The sequence below is a fragment of the Hyla sarda genome, unplaced genomic scaffold (genome assembly GCF_029499605.1).
Source record: "Hyla sarda isolate aHylSar1 unplaced genomic scaffold, aHylSar1.hap1 scaffold_1351, whole genome shotgun sequence".
Lineage (NCBI taxonomy): Eukaryota > Metazoa > Chordata > Amphibia > Anura > Hylidae > Hyla > Hyla sarda.
This window is the reverse complement of record NW_026607978.1, coordinates 36,119-59,210: the sequence shown is the minus strand read 5'-3', so window position 1 is coordinate 59,210 and position 23,092 is coordinate 36,119. Positions and strand designations below refer to the sequence as shown.

Here is a 23,092-nt window from a genome sequence, read left to right as displayed (position 1 = left end):
CTCTGCCTGCCACAGGAAATGCCCCTCCCCCCCTCCCAGTTCCATCAGGCAAGCTTCTGTGTCCCCTCATGGCCCTCGTCCTGGTGTCACACTGCCCCGTGCCAGGTCCCGCCCTCTGCCCTCTCTCCCCATTCCTACTCCTGCGGTTCTGCCTTCCGTTGAGGAATCCCTCCATCCTTTCCCGGTGTCCTCATCCCAGGGGAGGCAGTTACCCGATAAAGAGAAGGGGAGACCTAAGGGGGGGGGTACTGTTACGCCTAGCGCTCCGGGTCCCCGCTCCTCCCCGGAGCGCTCACGGCGTCTCTTTCCCTGCAGCTCCCCGGTCAGTCCCGCTGACCGGGAGCGCTGCTCTGTCATGGCCGTTGGGGATGCGATTCGCACAGCGGGACGCGCCCGCTCGCGAATCGCATCCCAGGTCACTTACCCGTTCCCGTCCCCTGCTGTCATGTGCTGGCGCGCGCGGCTCCGCTCTCTAGGGCGCGCGCGCGCCAGCTCCCTGAGACTTAAAGGGCCAGTGCACCAATGATTGGTGCCTGGCCCAATTAGCTTAATTGGTTCCCACCTGTTTCCTGGCTATATCTAGTCTCCTCCCTTGCACTCCCTTGCCGGATCTTGTTGCCCTTGTGCCTTGTGAAAGCGTATTGTGTGTTTTATAGCCTGTGTACCAGTACCTTTGCTATCTCCCCTGACTACGAACCTTGCCGCCTGCCCCCGACCTTCTGCTACGTCCGACCTTGCTACTGCCTACTCCCTTGTACCTCGCCTTTCTTCAGTATCTTCAGCAGCCAGAGAGGTGAGCCGTTGCTAGTGGATACGACCTGGTCACTACCGCCGCAGCAAGACCATCCCGCTTTGCGGCGGGCTCTGGTGAAAACCTGTAGTGGCTTAGAACCGGTCCACTAGCGCGGTCCTCGCCAATCCCTCTCTGGCACAGAGGATCCACCTCCTGCCAGCCGGCATCGTGACAGGTATGCATTAGACGAAAAAAAAGAAGAAAAAGAAGAATAATACGCCCAGAAAAGAGGCGAAAAGGAGAAAAACGTAAAAAAACGTGAAAAAAAAGTAAGAGGAAGAGAAGGGAAAAAAAGGTGGAAATGGGTTTAAAAGTGATTTCGGCGGAGAAATATATATATATATATATATATATATATATATATATATATATATATATGCGCACACACACACATAGATATAAACGTATTCTCCGTTGAGATATTGCAGCCGCTGCTGTGTCCAGGCCCAGGAGCCTTAGCACTGTGCTGTGATGTCACTCAATACCACTGACATCACTAGGTGTAAACAACATCTCTCCTTTGCTGTGTATGTGACTATGGAGCTGTTTGGTGATGTCGTCTATTACGGCCTTCATAGAAGCAACAGGAGATTGTTGCATCCATCTTGAACCCTCAGAACTACAGTGCTATGATGTCACTCACTTCCACAGGCCTTGCAGAGTGTAAACAACAACAACCCAGCTTTGTTGTGTATGTAACCAAAGGGATTTGTGATGTCACCTAGAACCTTCACAGCAGCGACAGCTTTATGAGGAGCATCAGCACTGCTCTGCCTGAGCAGAACCATCACCGCCATAGGTTGTCAAATAACCCGGATTTAACCCACACAGGTAAGTCCAATGGGGTGCAGGCATGTCCTCTATGCTTACAGCTTCCCGTGGGTGTTGGTTTGATACCGTTTGGGGACAGCCAAGGAGGCATCTGCAGGCAACAAAGGTAGGTGTGTGCTTGTGTGTGTGTTTCCTATGCAGATCCTAAGCCCAGTGTCACATGCAAGTAGGAGGAGTAAGAAGGGTTCCTGGCAAATCCGGGTTATGGATTGCATTTAAAAAGGCCCCGTGGGAGTGCAATGGGCCCCTGTCTTGCTGCTTAGCAATAATGGTATGGGTTTAGGTTCTGCTGTGTGTACTGGTGGTTGACTGCCCCCCAGCCCAGAGTGTGCATGGAAAATTGTCTGGCAGCCTCCCTGACAGCAAGCAGTGATAGTGCCCATGAAGGGGACCTTGTTGGGCCCGCCCCTTTCACGGTTATCGCTTCTCGGCCTTTTGGCTAAGATCAAGTGTAGTATCTGTTCTTATCAGTTTAATATCTGATACGTCCCCTATCTGGGGACCATATATTAAATGGATTTTTGAGAACGGGGGCCGATTTCGAAGCTTGCTTCCGTCGCCCTATGCATTGACCCGATATGGCAGTATCTTCGGGTACAGTGCACCACCCCCTTACAGGGTTAAAAAGAAAGATTCCTACTTTCATTGCTACCTGCTTGCTGGCTAGCCAGCTAGCCAGCCCTGTGGGCCTTGCTGCTGCTGCAGCCAAAAAACAAAAGGTGGTGCTGCTGCTGCTGCTTCTGCTGCTTCTGCTTCTGCTTGTGTCTGGCCCCTGTTGGAGCGTCCAGGCACAGGACTTCTGCTGCTGCTGACTAAATGGCCTCCTTAATTGGATCATTTGAGTAGCCAGCACACCTGTGCAGGTAGGGCATGACATGATAGGCAGCTGCCTTGATAGCGGGTGGGTGCTGAATGTTCCTAATTGACAAAATAAGATTAATGCTTATGAAGAAATATAAAATCTCATCCCTTCCCCAATATCGCGCCACACCCCTACCCCTTAATTCCCTGGTTGAACGTGATGGACATATGTCTTTTTTCGACCGTACTAACTATGTAACTATGTAACATAACATGGGGGGGGGGGGGTCTCCTGGCTGTTCACACAGGTGTGTCATTGCTGTACATTGACCATGCATTGCTTCTGTGGTATTGCAAAGGCAAAGACAAATGCTTCCAGCCATCCATTGCACTAATGGATTGGTCATCAGCTGGCTGTCTATGTCCCGCATCAATATAGACCAAAGTACAGAGGGTTAGGCTATGCTATTGTGCACCTACCTGATGCATCAGAAGGTGCGAGGCCCTTGCTAAATTCTGTGCACAGACTTTGAGATCTATGCTTTAGACTGTATCTAAACCTGCTCCAACATGGACTGACATTCTGGCCTACTTTCAGCCGATGCGACTTGTCTGTCGCTGAACAGTCGCTTTTTATGTATTCAGCACCTATGTATAATGTTGTAAAAATGCTCTAGAAGCTAAAGTCGCAGAAATGTCACACATATTTGGCCTGCAACTTTCTGTGCGACAAATTCAGACAGGAAAAATCAGTATAAATCCTTAGAAAATTATCCCCCAGTGTCTCCATCTGCTGGCGGTATTGAATAAGCATTGCTGCACTGATGGGGTATGCATTAGACGAAAAAAAAGAAGAAAAAGAAGAATAATACGCCCAGAAAAGAGGCGAAAAGGAGAAAAACGTAAAAAAACGTGAAAAAAAAGTAAGAGGAAGAGAAGGGAAAAAAAGGTGGAAATGGGTTTAAAAGTGATTTCGGCGGAGAAATATATATATATATATATATATATATATATATATATATATATATATATGCGCACACACACACATAGATATAAACGTATTCTCCGTTGAGATATTGCAGCCGCTGCTGTGTCCAGGCCCAGGAGCCTTAGCACTGTGCTGTGATGTCACTCAATACCACTGACATCACTAGGTGTAAACAACATCTCTCCTTTGCTGTGTATGTGACTATGGAGCTGTTTGGTGATGTCGTCTATTACGGCCTTCATAGAAGCAACAGGAGATTGTTGCATCCATCTTGAACCCTCAGAACTACAGTGCTATGATGTCACTCACTTCCACAGGCCTTGCAGAGTGTAAACAACAACAACCCAGCTTTGTTGTGTATGTAACCAAAGGGATTTGTGATGTCACCTAGAACCTTCACAGCAGCGACAGCTTTATGAGGAGCATCAGCACTGCTCTGCCTGAGCAGAACCATCACCGCCATAGGTTGTCAAATAACCCGGATTTAACCCACACAGGTAAGTCCAATGGGGTGCAGGCATGTCCTCTATGCTTACAGCTTCCCGTGGGTGTTGGTTTGATACCGTTTGGGGACAGCCAAGGAGGCATCTGCAGGCAACAAAGGTAGGTGTGTGCTTGTGTGTGTGTTTCCTATGCAGATCCTAAGCCCAGTGTCACATGCAAGTAGGAGGAGTAAGAAGGGTTCCTGGCAAATCCGGGTTATGGATTGCATTTAAAAAGGCCCCGTGGGAGTGCAATGGGCCCCTGTCTTGCTGCTTAGCAATAATGGTATGGGTTTAGGTTCTGCTGTGTGTACTGGTGGTTGACTGCCCCCCAGCCCAGAGTGTGCATGGAAAATTGTCTGGCAGCCTCCCTGACAGCAAGCAGTGATAGTGCCCATGAAGGGGACCTTGTTGGGCCCGCCCCTTTCACGGTTATCGCTTCTCGGCCTTTTGGCTAAGATCAAGTGTAGTATCTGTTCTTATCAGTTTAATATCTGATACGTCCCCTATCTGGGGACCATATATTAAATGGATTTTTGAGAACGGGGGCCGATTTCGAAGCTTGCTTCCGTCGCCCTATGCATTGACCCGATATGGCAGTATCTTCGGGTACAGTGCACCACCCCCTTACAGGGTTAAAAAGAAAGATTCCTACTTTCATTGCTACCTGCTTGCTGGCTAGCCAGCTAGCCAGCCCTGTGGGCCTTGCTGCTGCTGCAGCCAAAAAACAAAAGGTGGTGCTGCTGCTGCTTCTGCTGCTTCTGCTTCTGCTTGTGTCTGGCCCCTGTTGGAGCGTCCAGGCACAGGACTTCTGCTGCTGCTGACTAAATGGCCTCCTTAATTGGATCATTTGAGTAGCCAGCACACCTGTGCAGGTAGGGCATGACATGATAGGCAGCTGCCTTGATAGCGGGTGGGTGCTGAATGTTCCTAATTGACAAAATAAGATTAATGCTTATGAAGAAATATAAAATCTCATCCCTTCCCCAATATCGCGCCACACCCCTACCCCTTAATTCCCTGGTTGAACGTGATGGACATATGTCTTTTTTCGACCGTACTAACTATGTAACTATGTAACATAACATGGGGGGGGGGGGGGTCTCCTGGCTGTTCACACAGGTGTGTCATTGCTGTACATTGACCATGCATTGCTTCTGTGGTATTGCAAAGGCAAAGACAAATGCTTCCAGCCATCCATTGCACTAATGGATTGGTCATCAGCTGGCTGTCTATGTCCCGCATCAATATAGACCAAAGTACAGAGGGTTAGGCTATGCTATTGTGCACCTACCTGATGCATCAGAAGGTGCGAGGCCCTTGCTAAATTCTGTGCACAGACTTTGAGATCTATGCTTTAGACTGTATCTAAACCTGCTCCAACATGGACTGACATTCTGGCCTACTTTCAGCCGATGCGACTTGTCTGTCGCTGAACAGTCGCTTTTTATGTATTCAGCACCTATGTATAATGTTGTAAAAATGCTCTAGAAGCTAAAGTCGCAGAAATGTCACACATATTTGGCCTGCAACTTTCTGTGCGACAAATTCAGACAGGAAAAATCAGTATAAATCCTTAGAAAATTATCCCCCAGTGTCTCCATCTGCTGGCGGTATTGAATAAGCATTGCTGCACTGATGGGGTATGCATTAGACGAAAAAAAAGAAGAAAAAGAAGAATAATACGCCCAGAAAAGAGGCGAAAAGGAGAAAAACGTAAAAAAACGTGAAAAAAAAGTAAGAGGAAGAGAAGGGAAAAAAAGGTGGAAATGGGTTTAAAAGTGATTTCGGCGGAGAATATATATATATATATATATATATATATATATATATATATATATATATGCGCACACACACACATAGATATAAACGTATTCTCCGTTGAGATATTGCAGCCGCTGCTGTGTCCAGGCCCAGGAGCCTTAGCACTGTGCTGTGATGTCACTCAATACCACTGACATCACTAGGTGTAAACAACATCTCTCCTTTGCTGTGTATGTGACTATGGAGCTGTTTGGTGATGTCGTCTATTACGGCCTTCATAGAAGCAACAGGAGATTGTTGCATCCATCTTGAACCCTCAGAACTACAGTGCTATGATGTCACTCACTTCCACAGGCCTTGCAGAGTGTAAACAACAACAACCCAGCTTTGTTGTGTATGTAACCAAAGGGATTTGTGATGTCACCTAGAACCTTCACAGCAGCGACAGCTTTATGAGGAGCATCAGCACTGCTCTGCCTGAGCAGAACCATCACCGCCATAGGTTGTCAAATAACCCGGATTTAACCCACACAGGTAAGTCCAATGGGGTGCAGGCATGTCCTCTATGCTTACAGCTTCCCGTGGGTGTTGGTTTGATACCGTTTGGGGACAGCCAAGGAGGCATCTGCAGGCAACAAAGGTAGGTGTGTGCTTGTGTGTGTGTTTCCTATGCAGATCCTAAGCCCAGTGTCACATGCAAGTAGGAGGAGTAAGAAGGGTTCCTGGCAAATCCGGGTTATGGATTGCATTTAAAAAGGCCCCGTGGGAGTGCAATGGGCCCCTGTCTTGCTGCTTAGCAATAATGGTATGGGTTTAGGTTCTGCTGTGTGTACTGGTGGTTGACTGCCCCCCAGCCCAGAGTGTGCATGGAAAATTGTCTGGCAGCCTCCCTGACAGCAAGCAGTGATAGTGCCCATGAAGGGGACCTTGTTGGGCCCGCCCCTTTCACGGTTATCGCTTCTCGGCCTTTTGGCTAAGATCAAGTGTAGTATCTGTTCTTATCAGTTTAATATCTGATACGTCCCCTATCTGGGGACCATATATTAAATGGATTTTTGAGAACGGGGGCCGATTTCGAAGCTTGCTTCCGTCGCCCTATGCATTGACCCGATATGGCAGTATCTTCGGGTACAGTGCACCACCCCCTTACAGGGTTAAAAAGAAAGATTCCTACTTTCATTGCTACCTGCTTGCTGGCTAGCCAGCTAGCCAGCCCTGTGGGCCTTGCTGCTGCTGCAGCCAAAAAACAAAAGGTGGTGCTGCTGCTGCTTCTGCTGCTTCTGCTTCTGCTTGTGTCTGGCCCCTGTTGGAGCGTCCAGGCACAGGACTTCTGCTGCTGCTGACTAAATGGCCTCCTTAATTGGATCATTTGAGTAGCCAGCACACCTGTGCAGGTAGGGCATGACATGATAGGCAGCTGCCTTGATAGCGGGTGGGTGCTGAATGTTCCTAATTGACAAAATAAGATTAATGCTTATGAAGAAATATAAAATCTCATCCCTTCCCCAATATCGCGCCACACCCCTACCCCTTAATTCCCTGGTTGAACGTGATGGACATATGTCTTTTTTCGACCGTACTAACTATGTAACTATGTAACATAACATGGGGGGGGGGGGGGGTCTCCTGGCTGTTCACACAGGTGTGTCATTGCTGTACATTGACCATGCATTGCTTCTGTGGTATTGCAAAGGCAAAGACAAATGCTTCCAGCCATCCATTGCACTAATGGATTGGTCATCAGCTGGCTGTCTATGTCCCGCATCAATATAGACCAAAGTACAGAGGGTTAGGCTATGCTATTGTGCACCTACCTGATGCATCAGAAGGTGCGAGGCCCTTGCTAAATTCTGTGCACAGACTTTGAGATCTATGCTTTAGACTGTATCTAAACCTGCTCCAACATGGACTGACATTCTGGCCTACTTTCAGCCGATGCGACTTGTCTGTCGCTGAACAGTCGCTTTTTATGTATTCAGCACCTATGTATAATGTTGTAAAAATGCTCTAGAAGCTAAAGTCGCAGAAATGTCACACATATTTGGCCTGCAACTTTCTGTGCGACAAATTCAGACAGGAAAAATCAGTATAAATCCTTAGAAAATTATCCCCCAGTGTCTCCATCTGCTGGCGGTATTGAATAAGCATTGCTGCACTGATGGGGTATGCATTAGACGAAAAAAAAGAAGAAAAAGAAGAATAATACGCCCAGAAAAGAGGCGAAAAGGAGAAAAACGTAAAAAAACGTGACGTGAAAAAAAAGTAAGAGGAAGAGAAGGGAAAAAAAGGTGGAAATGGGTTTAAAAGTGATTTCGGCGGAGATATATATATATATATATATATATATATATATATATATATATGCGCACACACACACATAGATATAAACGTATTCTCCGTTGAGATATTGCAGCCGCTGCTGTGTCCAGGCCCAGGAGCCTTAGCACTGTGCTGTGATGTCACTCAATACCACTGACATCACTAGGTGTAAACAACATCTCTCCTTTGCTGTGTATGTGACTATGGAGCTGTTTGGTGATGTCGTCTATTACGGCCTTCATAGAAGCAACAGGAGATTGTTGCATCCATCTTGAACCCTCAGAACTACAGTGCTATGATGTCACTCACTTCCACAGGCCTTGCAGAGTGTAAACAACAACAACCCAGCTTTGTTGTGTATGTAACCAAAGGGATTTGTGATGTCACCTAGAACCTTCACAGCAGCGACAGCTTTATGAGGAGCATCAGCACTGCTCTGCCTGAGCAGAACCATCACCGCCATAGGTTGTCAAATAACCCGGATTTAACCCACACAGGTAAGTCCAATGGGGTGCAGGCATGTCCTCTATGCTTACAGCTTCCCGTGGGTGTTGGTTTGATACCGTTTGGGGACAGCCAAGGAGGCATCTGCAGGCAACAAAGGTAGGTGTGTGCTTGTGTGTGTGTTTCCTATGCAGATCCTAAGCCCAGTGTCACATGCAAGTAGGAGGAGTAAGAAGGGTTCCTGGCAAATCCGGGTTATGGATTGCATTTAAAAAGGCCCCGTGGGAGTGCAATGGGCCCCTGTCTTGCTGCTTAGCAATAATGGTATGGGTTTAGGTTCTGCTGTGTGTACTGGTGGTTGACTGCCCCCCAGCCCAGAGTGTGCATGGAAAATTGTCTGGCAGCCTCCCTGACAGCAAGCAGTGATAGTGCCCATGAAGGGGACCTTGTTGGGCCCGCCCCTTTCACGGTTATCGCTTCTCGGCCTTTTGGCTAAGATCAAGTGTAGTATCTGTTCTTATCAGTTTAATATCTGATACGTCCCCTATCTGGGGACCATATATTAAATGGATTTTTGAGAACGGGGGCCGATTTCGAAGCTTGCTTCCGTCGCCCTATGCATTGACCCGATATGGCAGTATCTTCGGGTACAGTGCACCACCCCCTTACAGGGTTAAAAAGAAAGATTCCTACTTTCATTGCTACCTGCTTGCTGGCTAGCCAGCTAGCCAGCCCTGTGGGCCTTGCTGCTGCTGCAGCCAAAAAACAAAAGGTGGTGCTGCTGCTGCTTCTGCTGCTTCTGCTGCTTCTGCTTCTGCTTGTGTCTGGCCCCTGTTGGAGCGTCCAGGCACAGGACTTCTGCTGCTGCTGACTAAATGGCCTCCTTAATTGGATCATTTGAGTAGCCAGCACACCTGTGCAGGTAGGGCATGACATGATAGGCAGCTGCCTTGATAGCGGGTGGGTGCTGAATGTTCCTAATTGACAAAATAAGATTAATGCTTATGAAGAAATATAAAATCTCATCCCTTCCCCAATATCGCGCCACACCCCTACCCCTTAATTCCCTGGTTGAACGTGATGGACATATGTCTTTTTTCGACCGTACTAACTATGTAACTATGTAACATAACATGGGGGGGGGGGGGGGTCTCCTGGCTGTTCACACAGGTGTGTCATTGCTGTACATTGACCATGCATTGCTTCTGTGGTATTGCAAAGGCAAAGACAAATGCTTCCAGCCATCCATTGCACTAATGGATTGGTCATCAGCTGGCTGTCTATGTCCCGCATCAATATAGACCAAAGTACAGAGGGTTAGGCTATGCTATTGTGCACCTACCTGATGCATCAGAAGGTGCGAGGCCCTTGCTAAATTCTGTGCACAGACTTTGAGATCTATGCTTTAGACTGTATCTAAACCTGCTCCAACATGGACTGACATTCTGGCCTACTTTCAGCCGATGCGACTTGTCTGTCGCTGAACAGTCGCTTTTTATGTATTCAGCACCTATGTATAATGTTGTAAAAATGCTCTAGAAGCTAAAGTCGCAGAAATGTCACACATATTTGGCCTGCAACTTTCTGTGCGACAAATTCAGACAGGAAAAATCAGTATAAATCCTTAGAAAATTATCCCCCAGTGTCTCCATCTGCTGGCGGTATTGAATAAGCATTGCTGCACTGATGGGGTATGCATTAGACGAAAAAAAAGAAGAAAAAGAAGAATAATACGCCCAGAAAAGAGGCGAAAAGGAGAAAAACGTAAAAAAACGTGAAAAAAAAGTAAGAGGAAGAGAAGGGAAAAAAAGGTGGAAATGGGTTTAAAAGTGATTTCGGCGGAGAAATATATATATATATATATATATATATATATATATATATATATATATGCGCACACACACACATAGATATAAACGTATTCTCCGTTGAGATATTGCAGCCGCTGCTGTGTCCAGGCCCAGGAGCCTTAGCACTGTGCTGTGATGTCACTCAATACCACTGACATCACTAGGTGTAAACAACATCTCTCCTTTGCTGTGTATGTGACTATGGAGCTGTTTGGTGATGTCGTCTATTACGGCCTTCATAGAAGCAACAGGAGATTGTTGCATCCATCTTGAACCCTCAGAACTACAGTGCTATGATGTCACTCACTTCCACAGGCCTTGCAGAGTGTAAACAACAACAACCCAGCTTTGTTGTGTATGTAACCAAAGGGATTTGTGATGTCACCTAGAACCTTCACAGCAGCGACAGCTTTATGAGGAGCATCAGCACTGCTCTGCCTGAGCAGAACCATCACCGCCATAGGTTGTCAAATAACCCGGATTTAACCCACACAGGTAAGTCCAATGGGGTGCAGGCATGTCCTCTATGCTTACAGCTTCCCGTGGGTGTTGGTTTGATACCGTTTGGGGACAGCCAAGGAGGCATCTGCAGGCAACAAAGGTAGGTGTGTGCTTGTGTGTGTGTTTCCTATGCAGATCCTAAGCCCAGTGTCACATGCAAGTAGGAGGAGTAAGAAGGGTTCCTGGCAAATCCGGGTTATGGATTGCATTTAAAAAGGCCCCGTGGGAGTGCAATGGGCCCCTGTCTTGCTGCTTAGCAATAATGGTATGGGTTTAGGTTCTGCTGTGTGTACTGGTGGTTGACTGCCCCCCAGCCCAGAGTGTGCATGGAAAATTGTCTGGCAGCCTCCCTGACAGCAAGCAGTGATAGTGCCCATGAAGGGGACCTTGTTGGGCCCGCCCCTTTCACGGTTATCGCTTCTCGGCCTTTTGGCTAAGATCAAGTGTAGTATCTGTTCTTATCAGTTTAATATCTGATACGTCCCCTATCTGGGGACCATATATTAAATGGATTTTTGAGAACGGGGGCCGATTTCGAAGCTTGCTTCCGTCGCCCTATGCATTGACCCGATATGGCAGTATCTTCGGGTACAGTGCACCACCCCCTTACAGGGTTAAAAAGAAAGATTCCTACTTTCATTGCTACCTGCTTGCTGGCTAGCCAGCTAGCCAGCCCTGTGGGCCTTGCTGCTGCTGCAGCCAAAAAACAAAAGGTGGTGCTGCTGCTGCTTCTGCTGCTTCTGCTTCTGCTTGTGTCTGGCCCCTGTTGGAGCGTCCAGGCACAGGACTTCTGCTGCTGCTGACTAAATGGCCTCCTTAATTGGATCATTTGAGTAGCCAGCACACCTGTGCAGGTAGGGCATGACATGATAGGCAGCTGCCTTGATAGCGGGTGGGTGCTGAATGTTCCTAATTGACAAAATAAGATTAATGCTTATGAAGAAATATAAAATCTCATCCCTTCCCCAATATCGCGCCACACCCCTACCCCTTAATTCCCTGGTTGAACGTGATGGACATATGTCTTTTTTCGACCGTACTAACTATGTAACTATGTAACATAACATGGGGGGGGGGGGGTCTCCTGGCTGTTCACACAGGTGTGTCATTGCTGTACATTGACCATGCATTGCTTCTGTGGTATTGCAAAGGCAAAGACAAATGCTTCCAGCCATCCATTGCACTAATGGATTGGTCATCAGCTGGCTGTCTATGTCCCGCATCAATATAGACCAAAGTACAGAGGGTTAGGCTATGCTATTGTGCACCTACCTGATGCATCAGAAGGTGCGAGGCCCTTGCTAAATTCTGTGCACAGACTTTGAGATCTATGCTTTAGACTGTATCTAAACCTGCTCCAACATGGACTGACATTCTGGCCTACTTTCAGCCGATGCGACTTGTCTGTCGCTGAACAGTCGCTTTTTATGTATTCAGCACCTATGTATAATGTTGTAAAAATGCTCTAGAAGCTAAAGTCGCAGAAATGTCACACATATTTGGCCTGCAACTTTCTGTGCGACAAATTCAGACAGGAAAAATCAGTATAAATCCTTAGAAAATTATCCCCCAGTGTCTCCATCTGCTGGCGGTATTGAATAAGCATTGCTGCACTGATGGGGTATGCATTAGACGAAAAAAAAGAAGAAAAAGAAGAATAATACGCCCAGAAAAGAGGCGAAAAGGAGAAAAACGTAAAAAAACGTGAAAAAAAAGTAAGAGGAAGAGAAGGGAAAAAAAGGTGGAAATGGGTTTAAAAGTGATTTCGGCGGAGAAATATATATATATATACATATATATATATATATGCGCACACACACACATAGATATAAACGTATTCTCCGTTGAGATATTGCAGCCGCTGCTGTGTCCAGGCCCAGGAGCCTTAGCACTGTGCTGTGATGTCACTCAATACCACTGACATCACTAGGTGTAAACAACATCTCTCCTTTGCTGTGTATGTGACTATGGAGCTGTTTGGTGATGTCGTCTATTACGGCCTTCATAGAAGCAACAGGAGATTGTTGCATCCATCTTGAACCCTCAGAACTACAGTGCTATGATGTCACTCACTTCCACAGGCCTTGCAGAGTGTAAACAACAACAACCCAGCTTTGTTGTGTATGTAACCAAAGGGATTTGTGATGTCACCTAGAACCTTCACAGCAGCGACAGCTTTATGAGGAGCATCAGCACTGCTCTGCCTGAGCAGAACCATCACCGCCATAGGTTGTCAAATAACCCGGATTTAACCCACACAGGTAAGTCCAATGGGGTGCAGGCATGTCCTCTATGCTTACAGCTTCCCGTGGGTGTTGGTTTGATACCGTTTGGGGACAGCCAAGGAGGCATCTGCAGGCAACAAAGGTAGGTGTGTGCTTGTGTGTGTGTTTCCTATGCAGATCCTAAGCCCAGTGTCACATGCAAGTAGGAGGAGTAAGAAGGGTTCCTGGCAAATCCGGGTTATGGATTGCATTTAAAAAGGCCCCGTGGGAGTGCAATGGGCCCCTGTCTTGCTGCTTAGCAATAATGGTATGGGTTTAGGTTCTGCTGTGTGTACTGGTGGTTGACTGCCCCCCAGCCCAGAGTGTGCATGGAAAATTGTCTGGCAGCCTCCCTGACAGCAAGCAGTGATAGTGCCCATGAAGGGGACCTTGTTGGGCCCGCCCCTTTCACGGTTATCGCTTCTCGGCCTTTTGGCTAAGATCAAGTGTAGTATCTGTTCTTATCAGTTTAATATCTGATACGTCCCCTATCTGGGGACCATATATTAAATGGATTTTTGAGAACGGGGGCCGATTTCGAAGCTTGCTTCCGTCGCCCTATGCATTGACCCGATATGGCAGTATCTTCGGGTACAGTGCACCACCCCCTTACAGGGTTAAAAAGAAAGATTCCTACTTTCATTGCTACCTGCTTGCTGGCTAGCCAGCTAGCCAGCCCTGTGGGCCTTGCTGCTGCTGCAGCCAAAAAACAAAAGGTGGTGCTGCTGCTGCTTCTGCTGCTTCTGCTTCTGCTTGTGTCTGGCCCCTGTTGGAGCGTCCAGGCACAGGACTTCTGCTGCTGCTGACTAAATGGCCTCCTTAATTGGATCATTTGAGTAGCCAGCACACCTGTGCAGGTAGGGCATGACATGATAGGCAGCTGCCTTGATAGCGGGTGGGTGCTGAATGTTCCTAATTGACAAAATAAGATTAATGCTTATGAAGAAATATAAAATCTCATCCCTTCCCCAATATCGCGCCACACCCCTACCCCTTAATTCCCTGGTTGAACGTGATGGACATATGTCTTTTTTCGACCGTACTAACTATGTAACTATGTAACATAACATGGGGGGGGGTCTCCTGGCTGTTCACACAGGTGTGTCATTGCTGTACATTGACCATGCATTGCTTCTGTGGTATTGCAAAGGCAAAGACAAATGCTTCCAGCCATCCATTGCACTAATGGATTGGTCATCAGCTGGCTGTCTATGTCCCGCATCAATATAGACCAAAGTACAGAGGGTTAGGCTATGCTATTGTGCACCTACCTGATGCATCAGAAGGTGCGAGGCCCTTGCTAAATTCTGTGCACAGACTTTGAGATCTATGCTTTAGACTGTATCTAAACCTGCTCCAACATGGACTGACATTCTGGCCTACTTTCAGCCGATGCGACTTGTCTGTCGCTGAACAGTCGCTTTTTATGTATTCAGCACCTATGTATAATGTTGTAAAAATGCTCTAGAAGCTAAAGTCGCAGAAATGTCACACATATTTGGCCTGCAACTTTCTGTGCGACAAATTCAGACAGGAAAAATCAGTATAAATCCTTAGAAAATTATCCCCCAGTGTCTCCATCTGCTGGCGGTATTGAATAAGCATTGCTGCACTGATGGGGTATGCATTAGACGAAAAAAAAGAAGAAAAAGAAGAATAATACGCCCAGAAAAGAGGCGAAAAGGAGAAAAACGTAAAAAAACGTGAAAAAAAAGTAAGAGGAAGAGAAGGGAAAAAAAGGTGGAAATGGGTTTAAAAGTGATTTCGGCGGAGAATATATATATATATATATATATATATATATATATATATATATATATATGCGCACACACACACATAGATATAAACGTATTCTCCGTTGAGATATTGCAGCCGCTGCTGTGTCCAGGCCCAGGAGCCTTAGCACTGTGCTGTGATGTCACTCAATACCACTGACATCACTAGGTGTAAACAACATCTCTCCTTTGCTGTGTATGTGACTATGGAGCTGTTTGGTGATGTCGTCTATTACGGCCTTCATAGAAGCAACAGGAGATTGTTGCATCCATCTTGAACCCTCAGAACTACAGTGCTATGATGTCACTCACTTCCACAGGCCTTGCAGAGTGTAAACAACAACAACCCAGCTTTGTTGTGTATGTAACCAAAGGGATTTGTGATGTCACCTAGAACCTTCACAGCAGCGACAGCTTTATGAGGAGCATCAGCACTGCTCTGCCTGAGCAGAACCATCACCGCCATAGGTTGTCAAATAACCCGGATTTAACCCACACAGGTAAGTCCAATGGGGTGCAGGCATGTCCTCTATGCTTACAGCTTCCCGTGGGTGTTGGTTTGATACCGTTTGGGGACAGCCAAGGAGGCATCTGCAGGCAACAAAGGTAGGTGTGTGCTTGTGTGTGTGTTTCCTATGCAGATCCTAAGCCCAGTGTCACATGCAAGTAGGAGGAGTAAGAAGGGTTCCTGGCAAATCCGGGTTATGGATTGCATTTAAAAAGGCCCCGTGGGAGTGCAATGGGCCCCTGTCTTGCTGCTTAGCAATAATGGTATGGGTTTAGGTTCTGCTGTGTGTACTGGTGGTTGACTGCCCCCCAGCCCAGAGTGTGCATGGAAAATTGTCTGGCAGCCTCCCTGACAGCAAGCAGTGATAGTGCCCATGAAGGGGACCTTGTTGGGCCCGCCCCTTTCACGGTTATCGCTTCTCGGCCTTTTGGCTAAGATCAAGTGTAGTATCTGTTCTTATCAGTTTAATATCTGATACGTCCCCTATCTGGGGACCATATATTAAATGGATTTTTGAGAACGGGGGCCGATTTCGAAGCTTGCTTCCGTCGCCCTATGCATTGACCCGATATGGCAGTATCTTCGGGTACAGTGCACCACCCCCTTACAGGGTTAAAAAGAAAGATTCCTACTTTCATTGCTACCTGCTTGCTGGCTAGCCAGCTAGCCAGCCCTGTGGGCCTTGCTGCTGCTGCAGCCAAAAAACAAAAGGTGGTGCTGCTGCTGCTTCTGCTGCTTCTGCTTCTGCTTGTGTCTGGCCCCTGTTGGAGCGTCCAGGCACAGGACTTCTGCTGCTGCTGACTAAATGGCCTCCTTAATTGGATCATTTGAGTAGCCAGCACACCTGTGCAGGTAGGGCATGACATGATAGGCAGCTGCCTTGATAGCGGGTGGGTGCTGAATGTTCCTAATTGACAAAATAAGATTAATGCTTATGAAGAAATATAAAATCTCATCCCTTCCCCAATATCGCGCCACACCCCTACCCCTTAATTCCCTGGTTGAACGTGATGGACATATGTCTTTTTTCGACCGTACTAACTATGTAACTATGTAACATAACATGGGGGGGGGGGTCTCCTGGCTGTTCACACAGGTGTGTCATTGCTGTACATTGACCATGCATTGCTTCTGTGGTATTGCAAAGGCAAAGACAAATGCTTCCAGCCATCCATTGCACTAATGGATTGGTCATCAGCTGGCTGTCTATGTCCCGCATCAATATAGACCAAAGTACAGAGGGTTAGGCTATGCTATTGTGCACCTACCTGATGCATCAGAAGGTGCGAGGCCCTTGCTAAATTCTGTGCACAGACTTTGAGATCTATGCTTTAGACTGTATCTAAACCTGCTCCAACATGGACTGACATTCTGGCCTACTTTCAGCCGATGCGACTTGTCTGTCGCTGAACAGTCGCTTTTTATGTATTCAGCACCTATGTATAATGTTGTAAAAATGCTCTAGAAGCTAAAGTCGCAGAAATGTCACACATATTTGGCCTGCAACTTTCTGTGCGACAAATTCAGACAGGAAAAATCAGTATAAATCCTTAGAAAATTATCCCCCAGTGTCTCCATCTGCTGGCGGTATTGAATAAGCATTGCTGCACTGATGGGGTATGCATTAGACGAAAAAAAAGAAGAAAAAGAAGAATAATACGCCCAGAAAAGAGGCGAAAAGGAGAAAAACGTAAAAAAACGTGAAAAAAAAGTAAGAGGAAGAGAAGGGAAAAAAAGGTGGAAATGGGTTTAAAAGTGATTTCGGCGGAGAATATATATATATATATATATATATATATATATATATATATATATGCGCACACACACACATAGATATAAACGTATTCTCCGTTGAGATATTGCAGCCGCTGCTGTGTCCAGGCCCAGGAGCCTTAGCACTGTGCTGTGATGTCACTCAATACCACTGACATCACTAGGTGTAAACAACATCTCTCCTTTGCTGTGTATGTGACTATGGAGCTGTTTGGTGATGTCGTCTATTACGGCCTTCATAGAAGCAACAGGAGATTGTTGCATCCATCTTGAACCCTCAGAACTACAGTGCTATGATGTCACTCACTTCCACAGGCCTTGCAGAGTGTAAACAACAACAACCCAGCTTTGTTGTGTATGTAACCAAAGGGATTTGTGATGTCACCTAGAACCTTCACAGCAGCGACAGCTTTATGAGGAGCATCAGCACTGCTCTGCCTGAGCAGAACCATCACCGCCATAGGTTGTCAAATAACCCGGATTTAACCCACACAGGTAAGTCCAATGGGGTGCAGGCATGTCCTCTATGCTTACAGCTTCCCGTGGGTGTTGGTTTGATACCGTTTGGGGACAGCCAAGGAGGCATCTGCAGGCAACAAAGGTAGGTGTGTGCTTGTGTGTGTGTTTCCTATGCAGATCCTAAGCCCAGTGTCACATGCAAGTAGGAGGAGTAAGAAGGGTTCCTGGCAAATCCGGGTTATGGATTGCATTTAAAAAGGCCCCGTGGGAGTGCAATGGGCCCCTGTCTTGCTGCTTAGCAATAATGGTATGGGTTTAGGTTCTGCTGTGTGTACTGGTGGTTGACTGCCCCCCAGCCCAGAGTGTGCATGGAAAATTGTCTGGCAGCCTCCCTGACAGCAAGCAGTGATAGTGCCCATGAAGGGGACCTTGTTGGGCCCGCCCCTTTCACGGTTATCGCTTCTCGGCCTTTTGGCTAAGATCAAGTGTAGTATCTGTTCTTATCAGTTTAATATCTGATACGTCCCCTATCTGGGGACCATATATTAAATGGATTTTTGAGAACGGGGGCCGATTTCGAAGCTTGCTTCCGTCGCCCTATGCATTGACCCGATATGGCAGTATCTTCGGGTACAGTGCACCACCCCCTTACAGGGTTAAAAAGAAAGATTCCTACTTTCATTGCTACCTGCTTGCTGGCTAGCCAGCTAGCCAGCCCTGTGGGCCTTGCTGCTGCTGCAGCCAAAAAACAAAAGGTGGTGCTGCTGCTGCTTCTGCTGCTTCTGCTTCTGCTTGTGTCTGGCCCCTGTTGGAGCGTCCAGGCACAGGACTTCTGCTGCTGCTGACTAAATGGCCTCCTTAATTGGATCATTTGAGTAGCCAGCACACCTGTGCAGGTAGGGCATGACATGATAGGCAGCTGCCTTGATAGCGGGTGGGTGCTGAATGTTCCTAATTGACAAAATAAGATTAATGCTTATGAAGAAATATAAAATCTCATCCCTTCCCCAATATCGCGCCACACCCCTACCCCTTAATTCCCTGGTTGAACGTGATGGACATATGTCTTTTTTCGACCGTACTAACTATGTAACTATGTAACATAACATGGGGGGGGGGGGGGGGGGGTCTCCTGGCTGTTCACACAGGTGTGTCATTGCTGTACATTGACCATGCATTGCTTCTGTGGTATTGCAAAGGCAAAGACAAATGCTTCCAGCCATCCATTGCACTAATGGATTGGTCATCAGCTGGCTGTCTATGTCCCGCATCAATATAGACCAAAGTACAGAGGGTTAGGCTATGCTATTGTGCACCTACCTGATGCATCAGAAGGTGCGAGGCCCTTGCTAAATTCTGTGCACAGACTTTGAGATCTATGCTTTAGACTGTATCTAAACCTGCTCCAACATGGACTGACATTCTGGCCTACTTTCAGCCGATGCGACTTGTCTGTCGCTGAACAGTCGCTTTTTATGTATTCAGCACCTATGTATAATGTTGTAAAAATGCTCTAGAAGCTAAAGTCGCAGAAATGTCACACATATTTGGCCTGCAACTTTCTGTGCGACAAATTCAGACAGGAAAAATCAGTATAAATCCTTAGAAAATTATCCCCCAGTGTCTCCATCTGCTGGCGGTATTGAATAAGCATTGCTGCACTGATGGGGTATGCATTAGACGAAAAAAAAGAAGAAAAAGAAGAATAATACGCCCAGAAAAGAGGCGAAAAGGAGAAAAACGTAAAAAAACGTGAAAAAAAAGTAAGAGGAAGAGAAGGGAAAAAAAGGTGGAAATGGGTTTAAAAGTGATTTCGGCGGAGAAATATATATATATATATATATATATATATATATATATATATATATATGCGCACACACACACATAGATATAAACGTATTCTCCGTTGAGATATTGCAGCCGCTGCTGTGTCCAGGCCCAGGAGCCTTAGCACTGTGCTGTGATGTCACTCAATACCACTGACATCACTAGGTGTAAACAACATCTCTCCTTTGCTGTGTATGTGACTATGGAGCTGTTTGGTGATGTCGTCTATTACGGCCTTCATAGAAGCAACAGGAGATTGTTGCATCCATCTTGAACCCTCAGAACTACAGTGCTATGATGTCACTCACTTCCACAGGCCTTGCAGAGTGTAAACAACAACAACCCAGCTTTGTTGTGTATGTAACCAAAGGGATTTGTGATGTCACCTAGAACCTTCACAGCAGCGACAGCTTTATGAGGAGCATCAGCACTGCTCTGCCTGAGCAGAACCATCACCGCCATAGGTTGTCAAATAACCCGGATTTAACCCACACAGGTAAGTCCAATGGGGTGCAGGCATGTCCTCTATGCTTACAGCTTCCCGTGGGTGTTGGTTTGATACCGTTTGGGGACAGCCAAGGAGGCATCTGCAGGCAACAAAGGTAGGTGTGTGCTTGTGTGTGTGTTTCCTATGCAGATCCTAAGCCCAGTGTCACATGCAAGTAGGAGGAGTAAGAAGGGTTCCTGGCAAATCCGGGTTATGGATTGCATTTAAAAAGGCCCCGTGGGAGTGCAATGGGCCCCTGTCTTGCTGCTTAGCAATAATGGTATGGGTTTAGGTTCTGCTGTGTGTACTGGTGGTTGACTGCCCCCCAGCCCAGAGTGTGCATGGAAAATTGTCTGGCAGCCTCCCTGACAGCAAGCAGTGATAGTGCCCATGAAGGGGACCTTGTTGGGCCCGCCCCTTTCACGGTTATCGCTTCTCGGCCTTTTGGCTAAGATCAAGTGTAGTATCTGTTCTTATCAGTTTAATATCTGATACGTCCCCTATCTGGGGACCATATATTAAATGGATTTTTGAGAACGGGGGCCGATTTCGAAGCTTGCTTCCGTCGCCCTATGCATTGACCCGATATGGCAGTATCTTCGGGTACAGTGCACCACCCCCTTACAGGGTTAAAAAGAAAGATTCCTACTTTCATTGCTACCTGCTTGCTGGCTAGCCAGCTAGCCAGCCCTGTGGGCCTTGCTGCTGCTGCAGCCAAAAAACAAAAGGTGGTGCTGCTGCTGCTTCTGCTGCTTCTGCTTCTGCTTGTGTCTGGCCCCTGTTGGAGCGTCCAGGCACAGGACTTCTGCTGCTGCTGACTAAATGGCCTCCTTAATTGGATCATTTGAGTAGCCAGCACACCTGTGCAGGTAGGGCATGACATGATAGGCAGCTGCCTTGATAGCGGGTGGGTGCTGAATGTTCCTAATTGACAAAATAAGATTAATGCTTATGAAGAAATATAAAATCTCATCCCTTCCCCAATATCGCGCCACACCCCTACCCCTTAATTCCCTGGTTGAACGTGATGGACATATGTCTTTTTTCGGCCGTACTAACTATGTAACTATGTGTAACATAACATGGGGGGGGGGGGGGGGGGGTCTCCTGGCTGTTCACACAGGTGTGTCATTGCTGTACATTGACCATGCATTGCTTCTGTGGTATTGCAAAGGCAAAGACAAATGCTTCCAGCCATCCATTGCACTAATGGATTGGTCATCAGCTGGCTGTCTATGTCCCGCATCAATATAGACCAAAGTACAGAGGGTTAGGCTATGCTATTGTGCACCTACCTGATGCATCAGAAGGTGCGAGGCCCTTGCTAAATTCTGTGCACAGACTTTGAGATCTATGCTTTAGACTGTATCTAAACCTGCTCCAACATGGACTGACATTCTGGCCTACTTTCAGCCGATGCGACTTGTCTGTCGCTGAACAGTCGCTTTTTATGTATTCAGCACCTATGTATAATGTTGTAAAAATGCTCTAGAAGCTAAAGTCGCAGAAATGTCACACATATTTGGCCTGCAACTTTCTGTGCGACAAATTCAGACAGGAAAAATCAGTATAAATCCTTAGAAAATTATCCCCCAGTGTCTCCATCTGCTGGCGGTATTGAATAAGCATTGCTGCACTGATGGGGTATGCATTAGACGAAAAAAAAGAAGAAAAAGAAGAATAATACGCCCAGAAAAGAGGCGAAAAGGAGAAAAACGTAAAAAAACGTGAAAAAAAAGTAAGAGGAAGAGAAGGGAAAAAAAGGTGGAAATGGGTTTAAAAGTGATTTCGGCGGAGAAATATATATATATATATATATATATATATATATATATATATATATGCGCACACACACACATAGATATAAACGTATTCTCCGTTGAGATATTGCAGCCGCTGCTGTGTCCAGGCCCAGGAGCCTTAGCACTGTGCTGTGATGTCACTCAATACCACTGACATCACTAGGTGTAAACAACATCTCTCCTTTGCTGTGTATGTGACTATGGAGCTGTTTGGTGATGTCGTCTATTACGGCCTTCATAGAAGCAACAGGAGATTGTTGCATCCATCTTGAACCCTCAGAACTACAGTGCTATGATGTCACTCACTTCCACAGGCCTTGCAGAGTGTAAACAACAACAACCCAGCTTTGTTGTGTATGTAACCAAAGGGATTTGTGATGTCACCTAGAACCTTCACAGCAGCGACAGCTTTATGAGGAGCATCAGCACTGCTCTGCCTGAGCAGAACCATCACCGCCATAGGTTGTCAAATAACCCGGATTTAACCCACACAGGTAAGTCCAATGGGGTGCAGGCATGTCCTCTATGCTTACAGCTTCCCGTGGGTGTTGGTTTGATACCGTTTGGGGACAGCCAAGGAGGCATCTGCAGGCAACAAAGGTAGGTGTGTGCTTGTGTGTGTGTTTCCTATGCAGATCCTAAGCCCAGTGTCACATGCAAGTAGGAGGAGTAAGAAGGGTTCCTGGCAAATCCGGGTTATGGATTGCATTTAAAAAGGCCCCGTGGGAGTGCAATGGGCCCCTGTCTTGCTGCTTAGCAATAATGGTATGGGTTTAGGTTCTGCTGTGTGTACTGGTGGTTGACTGCCCCCCAGCCCAGAGTGTGCATGGAAAATTGTCTGGCAGCCTCCCTGACAGCAAGCAGTGATAGTGCCCATGAAGGGGACCTTGTTGGGCCCGCCCCTTTCACGGTTATCGCTTCTCGGCCTTTTGGCTAAGATCAAGTGTAGTATCTGTTCTTATCAGTTTAATATCTGATACGTCCCCTATCTGGGGACCATATATTAAATGGATTTTTGAGAACGGGGGCCGATTTCGAAGCTTGCTTCCGTCGCCCTATGCATTGACCCGATATGGCAGTATCTTCGGGTACAGTGCACCACCCCCTTACAGGGTTAAAAAGAAAGATTCCTACTTTCATTGCTACCTGCTTGCTGGCTAGCCAGCTAGCCAGCCCTGTGGGCCTTGCTGCTGCTGCAGCCAAAAAACAAAAGGTGGTGCTGCTGCTGCTTCTGCTGCTTCTGCTTCTGCTTGTGTCTGGCCCCTGTTGGAGCGTCCAGGCACAGGACTTCTGCTGCTGCTGACTAAATGGCCTCCTTAATTGGATCATTTGAGTAGCCAGCACACCTGTGCAGGTAGGGCATGACATGATAGGCAGCTGCCTTGATAGCGGGTGGGTGCTGAATGTTCCTAATTGACAAAATA

At 46.9% G+C, this 23,092-nt stretch overlaps 10 non-coding genes across 10 annotated transcripts; all 10 read left to right on the top strand.

Moving 5' to 3' along the window:
• The first annotated feature begins 2,043 nt into the window (after positions 1 to 2,043).
• LOC130306010 (U2 spliceosomal RNA) lies at positions 2,044 to 2,234 on the top strand. Its single transcript, XR_008855412.1, has one exon. It is a non-coding gene; the product is annotated as a U2 spliceosomal RNA (small nuclear RNA).
• Positions 2,235 to 4,329: 2,095 nt separating this feature from the next.
• On the top strand, positions 4,330 to 4,520 carry LOC130306009 (U2 spliceosomal RNA). The gene has a single exon (XR_008855411.1). It is a non-coding gene; the product is annotated as a U2 spliceosomal RNA (small nuclear RNA).
• A 2,092-nt stretch (positions 4,521 to 6,612) lies between these two features.
• On the top strand, positions 6,613 to 6,803 carry LOC130306008 (U2 spliceosomal RNA). Its single transcript, XR_008855410.1, has one exon. It is a non-coding gene; the product is annotated as a U2 spliceosomal RNA (small nuclear RNA).
• A 2,091-nt stretch (positions 6,804 to 8,894) lies between these two features.
• Positions 8,895 to 9,085, top strand: LOC130306007 (U2 spliceosomal RNA). Its single transcript, XR_008855409.1, has one exon. It is a non-coding gene; the product is annotated as a U2 spliceosomal RNA (small nuclear RNA).
• Positions 9,086 to 11,186: 2,101 nt separating this feature from the next.
• Positions 11,187 to 11,377, top strand: LOC130306006 (U2 spliceosomal RNA). Its single transcript, XR_008855408.1, has one exon. It is a non-coding gene; the product is annotated as a U2 spliceosomal RNA (small nuclear RNA).
• A 2,076-nt stretch (positions 11,378 to 13,453) lies between these two features.
• Positions 13,454 to 13,644, top strand: LOC130306005 (U2 spliceosomal RNA). The gene has a single exon (XR_008855407.1). It is a non-coding gene; the product is annotated as a U2 spliceosomal RNA (small nuclear RNA).
• A 2,087-nt stretch (positions 13,645 to 15,731) lies between these two features.
• LOC130306004 (U2 spliceosomal RNA) lies at positions 15,732 to 15,922 on the top strand. Its single transcript, XR_008855406.1, has one exon. It is a non-coding gene; the product is annotated as a U2 spliceosomal RNA (small nuclear RNA).
• Positions 15,923 to 18,007: 2,085 nt separating this feature from the next.
• Positions 18,008 to 18,198, top strand: LOC130306003 (U2 spliceosomal RNA). The gene has a single exon (XR_008855405.1). It is a non-coding gene; the product is annotated as a U2 spliceosomal RNA (small nuclear RNA).
• Positions 18,199 to 20,294: 2,096 nt separating this feature from the next.
• LOC130306001 (U2 spliceosomal RNA) lies at positions 20,295 to 20,485 on the top strand. Its single transcript, XR_008855403.1, has one exon. It is a non-coding gene; the product is annotated as a U2 spliceosomal RNA (small nuclear RNA).
• A 2,096-nt stretch (positions 20,486 to 22,581) lies between these two features.
• LOC130306000 (U2 spliceosomal RNA) lies at positions 22,582 to 22,772 on the top strand. Its single transcript, XR_008855402.1, has one exon. It is a non-coding gene; the product is annotated as a U2 spliceosomal RNA (small nuclear RNA).
• The last annotated feature ends 320 nt before the right edge of the window (positions 22,773 to 23,092 follow it).